Genomic DNA, 9,814 nt, shown 5'->3' on the forward strand with positions numbered 1-9,814 from the left:
TGTACCGAGGTACAGTGAAAAGCTTTGTTGCGTGCTGACCAGTCAGTGGAAAGACAAAACATGATTACAATTGAGCCGTCCGCAGTGTATAGATACAGTCTAGGGTCCTTCCGCTGCTGGACATGGGGGGCAGGGTGTGGTGGAGAGAGACACCCCTCCAAATAAGGGACACTGGGTTAATGTCTGTAAATGTAAGTAAATGTCTGTAAATTTGGAAGTGAATGCCTGTATCGAATGTGTAACCTCCGGAAATGTCGGATGGGTTTGTTAAAAAAGAAGATGTTTTGTAAGCAGATATTTATTACTTGAATAAAGTATTTTTTGATTAAAAATTTTTTTTTTTTAAATCAGTTTAATATCTGGTATGTCCTTTACTTAAGGACCATGTATTAAATTGTTTTTTTGGAACAGGGAGTTGGAGCAAGGGCTTGCCCTACCCACTCCATGCATCTACCTGGTATTGCAGTGTCTCTGGGACTGGTGCATTTCCCTCATGGGATGTTTTAATGTTGAAAAGATAGAGTTTATGCAGTTATTATGTTAGACACACAAACCTGTAGTAAGGAAGAGGTAAAGTTTGGATTGAGATTCTTAGACAATAGGTGCAGGAGGAGGCCATTTGGCCCTTCGAGCCAGCACCGCCATTCAATGTGATCATGGCTGATCATCCACAATCAGTACCCCGTTTCCTGCCTTCTCTCTATACCCTCCGACTTCGCTATCATTAAGAGCTCTCTTGCTCATTCTTCTTCAGTCAGGGATAAGGGAGACAAGAAATATGGAACAAGTGAATAAAAGATATGCCAAAAAAAAATCGATGATAAAGGAAATGGGCAGTGGGCTAGGTGAAAATGAGTCACAGCCAATAAGACACAACAAGAAGACTTTGAAGCTTGCACGACTTGGGCGGGGGATGGATGGAGAGAGAGGGGATGCAGGGTTTACTTGAAGATAATGCTGCACTGTAAGGAGTTTGTACGTTCTCCCCGTGACCTGCGTGGGTTTTCTCCGAGATCTTCGGTTTCCTCCCACACTCCAAAGACGTACACGTATGTAGGTTAATTGGCTGGGTAAATGTAAAAATTGTCCCTAGTGGGTGTAGGATAGTGTTAATGTACGGGGATCGTTGGGCGGCACGGACTTGGTGGGCCGAAAAGGCCTGTTTCCGGCTGTATATATATGATATGATATGATAGAGAAATCAATATTCATACCACTGGGTTGTAAACCACCCAAGCAAAATACGAGATGCTGTTCCTCCAATTTGTGTTTGGCCTCACTCTGACAATGGAGGAGATATGATGAAAGAATGGGTCGATGGGGCTTGTATTCGCTGGAATTTAGAAGGATGAGAGGGGATCTTATAGAAACATATAAAATTCTTAGAGGATTGGACAGGGCAGATGCAGGAAAAATGATCCTGTTGTTGGGGGAGTCCAGAACCGGGGGTCACAGTTTAAGAATAAGGGGCAAGCCATTTAGCACTGAGATGAGGAAAACCTTTTTCAACCAGAGAGTTGTGAATCTGTGGAATTCTCTGCCACCTACAAGCATGTATGTCTTGGGATTGTGGGAAGAAACCGATGATCTCGGAGAAAACTCACGCAGGTCACGTGGACAGCACCCGTAGCTAGGATCGAACCCGGGTCTCTGGCGCTGTAAGGCAGCAACTCTACCGCTGCGTCGCTGCGCCACCGCGCCGCCACCCACAAAGGATGCCATGAAGCTAGAAAAGGTGCAGGTAAGATTTACGAGGATATTGCCAGGACTCAAGGGAGTTGGGCAGGCTTGGGATTTATTCCTTGGAGCTCAGGAAGCTGAGGGGTGATCGTATAGAGATACATAAAACCATGAGGGGAATTGATGGGCTGAATATGAGCAGGCCATTCATAGAGTCTTACAGAGTGAAAACAGGCCCTTCGGCCCAACTTGCCAACCAACATCTACACATCCCATCTACACTAGTTCCACCTGCCTGCATTTGGCCCATATCCTTCCAAACCTGTCCCATCCAGCACTTTATGTCTATCTATGGTTTAGAAGGATATGAACTAACCATGGGCAGGTAGAACTAGTATCGATGAGACATTTGCTCTGCATGGATGTTGGGCCGAAGGGCCTATTCTGTACTGTATGACTGTTTGACTCGATCCATGTACCTGTCCAAATGTTTTTTTAATAGGTTGTTATAGTACCTGCCTCAACTACCTCCTCCGGCAGCTCGTTCCATACACCTACCACCCTTTGTGTAAACAAATTGCCCCTCGGGTTCTCATTAAATCTTTCTACCCTCACCATATCCCTGCATTCACTGTATATCCAGACGCCTATCCAAGAGACTAAACTGTCACCAGCCCCAACAGTGTATAAGAAAATAACTGCAGATGCTGGTACAAATCGATTTATTCACAAAATGCTGGAGTAACTCAGCAGGTCAGGCAGCATCTCAGGAGAGAAGGAATGGGTGATGTTTCGGGTCGAGACCCTTCTTCAGACTGATGTCAGGGGCAGGGCCGTTTTTACAGCATTATGGGCCCCCGGGCAAAGCAGTGTACTGGGGCCCCTACCGTTACTCTCCCCACCCCCCTTTCCCTACCAGCCCCCCCCCTGTCGTGCCGGCGAAAAGCACTTACCGAAAAGCACTTAGCGATGGACTTAGGGTGCTACATTGTTGCAAAAAGCACTTACAGATCGCTGTGAGAAGCACTTAGGGACCGAAAATGTTGCGAAAAAAGCACTTATTGAACCTACATTTTTAAAGTAGTATTTATTTATTGCAAGTCACTTAACATACACAGATCAGCATGGGGCCCCTATGCTCGTGGGGCCCCGGGCAAGTGCCCATCAGGCCCATGCGTTAAGACGGCCCTGGTCAGGGGGGCGGGACAAAGGAAGGATATAGGTGGAGACAGGAAGATAGAGGGAGATCTGGGAAGGGGAGGGGAGGAGAGGGACAGAGGAACTATCTAAAGTTGGAGAAGTCGATGTTCATACCACTGGGCTGCAAACTGCCCAGGCGAAATATGAGGTGCTGTTCCTCCAACTTCCGGTGGGCCTCACTATGGCACTGGAGGAGGCCCATGACAGAAAGGTAGCCCCAACAATGTGTTCCAGGCACTCGCCAGCCTCTGTGCCTGCCCAGCACACCCCTCTCACCAAACTGACCCAAGCAGAACACGGTACTCCAAGCGCAGCCTCACCAGTGTTTTGTGCAACTAGTACGTACGAGGATGTTGCCAGGACTCGAGGGTCTGAGCTATAGGGAGAGGTTGAGCAGGCTGGGACTCTACTCCACACACTGCAGGAGGATGAGGGGTGATCTTGTAGAGGTGTATCAGATCATGAGAGGAATAGATCGGGTGGACGCACGGAGTTTCTCACCCAGAGTAGGAGAATCGAGGACCAGAGGACATAGGTTTAAGGTGAAGGGGAAAAGATTTTATAGGAACCTCAGGGGTAGCTTTTTCACACAAAGGGTGATGGGTGTATGGAACAACCTGACATAGGAACATAGAAAATAGGTGCAGGAGGAGGCCATTCAGCCCTTCAAGCCAGCACCGCCATTCATTGTGATCATGGCTGATCGTCCACAATCAATAACCCGTGCCTGCCTTCATATCCTTTGATTCCACTAGCCCCAAGAGCTCTATCTAACTCTCTCTTAAATCCATCCAGTGATTTGGCCTCCACTGCCCTCTGTGGCAGAGAATTCCACAAATAATTCTTAAAGAATTAAGAACATTTAGACAGATACATGGATAGGATAGGTTTAGAGGGATACGGGTCAAACACAGGCAGTTGGGACTAGTGTAGATGGAGCACGTTGGTCGGTGTGGGCAAGTTGGGCCGAAGGGCCTGTTTCCATGCTGTGTGACCCATAGCCTCAGAATTAAAGGTCATTAGAAACATAGAAACATAGAAAAGAGGTGCAGGAGGAGGCCATTCGGCCCTTCGAGCCAGCACCGGCATTCATCGTGATCATGGCTGATCGTCCACAATCAGTAACCCGTGCCTGTCTTCTCCCCCTATCCCTTGATTGCACTAGCCCCTAGAGCTCTATCTAACTCTCTAACGTTCTTTTAGGAAGGCGATGAGGAGAAATGTCTTTAGTCAGAGGGTGGTGAATCTGTGGAATTCTTTGCCACAGACGGCTGTGGAGGCCAAGTCAGTGGATATTTTGAAAGCAGAGATAGATAGATTATTGATTAGTACGGGTGTCAGAGGTTATGGGGAGAAGGCAGGAGAATGGGGTTAGGAGGTAGAGATAGATCAGCCATGATTGAATGGCGGAGTAGACCTGATGGGCCGAATGGCCTAATTCTGCTCCTATCCCTTATGATTCTACGACTCTAGGAGGCAAAAGAACTAAAGGGGACTTGATGGATAGGTGGGGGGAAAAAAATGGTGTGATTATCGAGTGGCAAGGAGAGGGACTAGACTTGATGAAACTGCTCTGCTGGCTCTCAGGTCAATGGCTTTGCACTGAGTAAATTATGATTCACACTTTTCTGCAGCTGTGCCAAAGTCACTGATTTATAAAGAAAGGTTTTTAACGTCAGAGATCTGTACATTGACTCTGCAGTCGTCTGTTATGTACATTAAAATGGTAAAATATTTCCTCCTTCTGCTTTCCAAGCTGCTTCACTTCACGCTTCACTGCTCTCAATTCCTCACGCAACGCGTCCGTCTATTTGTACAGCCCACACCGCCGACAGAAACCAGCAAACTCTCCCTCATTCCCCCCGCGCTCCCCACCCTCCTTTGTAAAAAAACCTGCCCTTCACGTCTCAGAGTCATAGTGTGACACAGCGTGGAAACAAGCCCCTCGGCACAACTCGCCCACACCGGCCAACAATGTCTCAGTTACACTAGTCCCACCCGCCCGCACTTGGTCCATATCCCTCCAAACCTGTCCCATCCATCTATGTACCTGTTTAACTGTTTCTTAAGCATTGGGATAGTCCCCGCCTCAACCACCTCCTCTGGCGGCTCGTTCCATACACCCACCCACACCTTGTGCGAGAGACAAACAAATCTCCTTTCAACTTTGTCCTTCTCACGTAACTACCCCAAACTGAACACAGGATGTTGCCAGGACTCAAGGACCTGAGTTACAGGGAGAGGTTGGGTAGGCTAGGATTCTATTCCTTGGAGTGTAGGAGGGTGAGTGATGTTCTTATAGAGGTGCACAAAATCATGAGTGGAATAGATCGGCTGAATGCGCAAGAACAGGTGACAGTGCTGAAATAGAGATGGTTGAAAGCTTCAAATTCCCAGGAGTAAATAACAGCAGTAACTTCTCCTGGACCACCCGTATTGAAGCAACGACCAAGAAAGCACACCAACTCCTCCACTTCCTTAGAAGGCTAAGGAAGTTCGGCATGTCCCCAAGAAATTGGGAGGTCATGTTACAGTTGTATAAGACGTTGGTGAGGCCGCCTTTAGAGTATTGTGTCCAGTTCTGGGCACCATGTTATAGGAAAGATGTTGTCAAGCTGGAAAGGGTACAGAGAAAGTTTAAGGTACAAGAGTACCTCGAGGATGTTGCCAGGACTAGAGGGTCTGAGATATAGGGAGAGGTTGAGTAGGCTGGGACTCAAGTTCTTGGAGCGCAGGAGGATGAGGGAAGATCTTAGAGAGCTGCATAAAATCATGAGAGGATTAGAACGGGGAGATGCACAGAGTCTCTTGCCCAGAGTAGGGGAATCAAGGACCAGAGGACATGGGTTCAAGGTGAAGGGGAAACATTTTACTAGGAATCTGAGAGGTAACTTTTTCACACAAAGGGTGGCGGGTGTATGGAACAAGCTGTCAGAGGAGGTAATTGAGGCTGGGACTATCCCAACGTTTAAGAAACAGTTAGACAGGTACATGGATAGGACAGGTTTGGATGGATATGGACCAAACGCAGGCAGGTGGGACTAGTGTAGCTGGGACATATTGGTTGTAGTGCGCAAGTTGGGCTGAAGAGCCTGTTTCCACACTCTATCACTCTATGACTCTATGACTCATTGGAGACCCTCGAATTATCTTTAATCGGATTTTATTGAGCTTTATCTTGCACTAAATGTCATTCACATTATTGGCTTTATCATGTATCTGTACACTGTGAACGGCTTGATTGTAATCATGTATTGTCTTTCCACTGACTGGTTAGCACGCAACAAAAGCTTTTCACTGTACCTCGCTCGGTACACGTGACAATAAACTAAACTAGCAGGTTGTTCCTGTGCATTCTTCTCTGCAGCTGTTTTCCTTTTGGCATCTGCAAACACACACAAGGAATCCCAAAGGCGTGCAGGTTTGTAGGTTAATTGGCTTCTGTAAATTGTCTCTGGTGTGTAGGATAGAACCAGTGTACCGGTGATCGCTGGTCGACACGGACAATAGACAATAGACAATAGGTGCAGGAGGAGGCCATTCGGCCCTTCGAGCCAGCACCGCCATTCAATGTGATCATGGCTGATCATTCTCAATCAGTACCCCGTTCCTGCCTTCTCCCCATACCCCCTGACTCCGCTATCCTTAAGAGCTCTATCCAGCTCTCTCTTGAATGCATTCAGAGAATTGGCCTCCACTGCCTTCTGAGGCAAATTCCACAGATTCACAACTCTCTGACTGAAAACGTTTTTCCTCATCTCAGTTCTAAATGGCCTACCCCTCGGTAGGGCCGACTCGGTGGGCCGAAGGGCTGAATCCACGCTGTATCTCTAAAAAGAAAGCTGCAGATGCTAGAATACCGAGCAAAGCTCAAAGTGCTGGAGTAACTCAGCTGGTCGGGCAGCATCTGTGGAGGAAATGGATAACTGTCCATTCACTCCACATATGGTTGAAGGGTCATGACCCGAAAACGTCACCCATTCCTTCTATCCACGATGCTGCCTGACCCGCTGAGTTACTCCAGCACTTTGTGTTCACCGCATGCAGCATTGATCTTGCTGTTATCACCAGCTTTAATATCGAGATTAATATCCCTGAATCAATTTTCTATCCAGAAGTAATTGGATTTTGACTTTGCTGATGTTTTGGCTTCAATGGTCTGAAGATTTATTTCAAAGTGTTATTATTATACCTGTCTTGAGCACAATCTGTGAACTGTTCACCACGTTCAACATAGATTGATGGATAAACCTTTGTATTGGTAACCCTCAGATTTTTTTGTTTTTTTTAGATTTAGAGATACAGCACGGAAACAGGCCCTTCGGCCCACCGAGTCCGCGCCGCCCAGCGATCCCCGCACATTAACACTATCCTACACACACTAGGGACAATTTTTACATTTTACCCAGTCAATTAACCTACATACCTATACGTCTTTGGAGTGTGGGAGGAAACCGAAGATCTCGGAGAAAACTCACGCAGGTCACGGGGAGAACGTACAAACTCCATACAGACGGCGCCCGTAGTCAGGATCGAACCTGAGTCTCAGGCGCTGCATTCGCTGTAAGGCAGCAACTCTGCCGTCGTGCTTCCACCATGCGCCATAGTCTGAAGGGCCTGTTTCCGTGCAAAACACACCTGCAGATGCTGGAAACCCGAAATTAATAAATGATGGAAACTCTCACCAGACGAGGCAGAGAGAGAGACAAAACTGTTAAATTTCTCAAAATATCGACATGGACATTAACACTGGTTCTCCCTCCACACTTACTACAATTTACACACTGGAAACGTTTTGCATTGTCCAATTAACCTACACACCTGCACGTCTTTGGAGTGTGGGGGGAAACCTGAGCACCCAGGGAAATCCCACGCAGGTCACGGGGAGATCGTACAAACTCCGTACAGACAGCACCCATAGTCAGGATCGAACCCGGGTCTCTGGCAGCAACTCTACCGCTGCGCCACCGTGCCGCCATCTTGAGTTTAAACTGATTACAAAGAAAATAGGTGCAGGAGGAGGCCATTTGGCCCTTCGGTCCAGCACCACCATTCTTTGTGATCATGGCTGAAAAAAAACATGATTATATTCATGTAAGGTATATCTGATCTGATTGGGTACAATGCAAAACAAAGTTTTTCACTTTACCTCAGTACACGTGACAATAATAAACCTAAATTAAAACCACAAGCTATTTGATAATTTCCTTCCTTCTGAGTTGTGGGTTCGAGGTTACCTCTGAGGTATTTAACTTCATTATTATTTACGGGCAAGAGTTAGATATCTAGTTTAGTTTATGACCGAGGAACTGTGAAAAATATCTTTGCTGCGTGCTATCCACTCAGTGGAACGACTGTACATGATTATAATCAAGCCGTCCACAGTGTGCAGGTACAGGATAAAGGGAAGGTAGACACAAAATGCTGGAGTAACTCAGCGGGTCAGGCAACATCTCAGGAGAGAAGGAATGGGTGACGTTTCGGGTCGAGACTGTCTGAAGAAGAGTCTCGACCCGAAACGTCAACCATTCTTTCTCTCCTGAGATGCTGCCTGACCTGCTGAGTTACTCCAGCATTTTGTGATACCTTCAATTTGTACCAGCATCTGCAGTTATTTTCCCATACAGGATGAAGGGAATAACATTTAGATTTTAGATTTAGATTTTTAGATTTAGAGATACAGCGCGGAAACAGGCCCTTCGACCCACCGAGTCCGCGCCGCCCAGCGATCCCCGCACATTAACACAATCCTACCCACACTAGGGACAATTTTTACATTTACCCAGTCAATTAACCTACATACTTGGACGTCTTTGGAGTGTGGGAGGAAACCGAAGATCTCGGAGAAAACTCACGCAGGTCACGGGGAGAACGTACAAACTGCGTACAGACGGCGCCTATAGTCAGGATCGAACCTGAGTCTCCGGCGCTGCATTCGCTGTAAGGCGGCAACTCTACCGCTGCCTTACAGTGAATTTAGTGCAAGATAATGTCCAAGACAGTTCAGTTTAGTTCAGGATATTGTCATGTGTACCGAGATAGAGTGAAAAGCTTTTTTGTTTTTTTTACAGGATAAAGGGAATAACGTTTAGTGCAAGATAAAGTCCAGCAGTAAAATCTGATTAAAGATAGTCCAAGGGTCTCCAATGAGGTAGATGTTAGGTCAGGGCTGCTCTGTCGTTGGTGATAGGATGGTTCAGTTGCCCGATAACAACACAATAGAAATGTCATGTAGGAACAGAATTAGGCCATTCGGCCCATCAAGTCTACTCCTCCATTCAATCATGGCTGGTCTATCTCTCCCTCCCAACCCCATTCTCCTGCCTTCTCCCCATAACCCCTGACATCCGTACTGATCAAGAATCTGTCTATCTCTGCCTTAAAAATATCAACTGACATGGCCTCTACACCCTTATGTGGCAATGAATTCCACAGATTCACCACCCTCTGACTAAAGAAATTCCTCCTCATCTGCTTCCTAAAGGAACGTCCTTTGATTCTGAGGCTATGACCTCTGGTCCTAGACTCTCCCACTAGTGGTAACATCCTCTCCACATCCACTCAATCCAGGCCTTTCACTATTCTGTAAGTTCTGTAAGTTTCAATGAGGTCCCCCCTCTCCCTTCTAAACTCCAGCGAGTAAAGGGTCTGTCCCACTTAGGCGATTTTTTAGGCGACTGCCGGCGACTGTCAAAGTCGTAGCAGATTGCCAAATTTTTCTTTTACCCAACGACAATGACCACGACAATGCCCAGTCAGGTCGAGATTACACCGTCTTCGGAAACATCGCGAAATTCCCATGCTGTCAAAGCTTCTCCGGCGTCCTAATTTTCGCTGAAATCACTGACAAGTCGGTAAGTATTTGAGAGTTTTGAAATATAACATCTTGCCCGGGTTACTTGAAAACCAAGCTTCACGGTAACAAGGCATGAAC

General features: G+C 46.9%; 1 pseudogene; it reads left to right on the forward strand.

The window, feature by feature from the left end:
• Nucleotides 1-316: 316 nt before the first annotated feature.
• LOC144601207 (U2 spliceosomal RNA) lies at nucleotides 317-491 on the forward strand (annotated as a pseudogene).
• The last annotated feature ends 9,323 nt before the right edge of the window (nucleotides 492-9,814 follow it).

This window comes from Rhinoraja longicauda, chromosome 1 (assembly GCF_053455715.1).
Source record: "Rhinoraja longicauda isolate Sanriku21f chromosome 1, sRhiLon1.1, whole genome shotgun sequence".
NCBI lineage: Eukaryota > Metazoa > Chordata > Chondrichthyes > Rajiformes > Arhynchobatidae > Rhinoraja > Rhinoraja longicauda.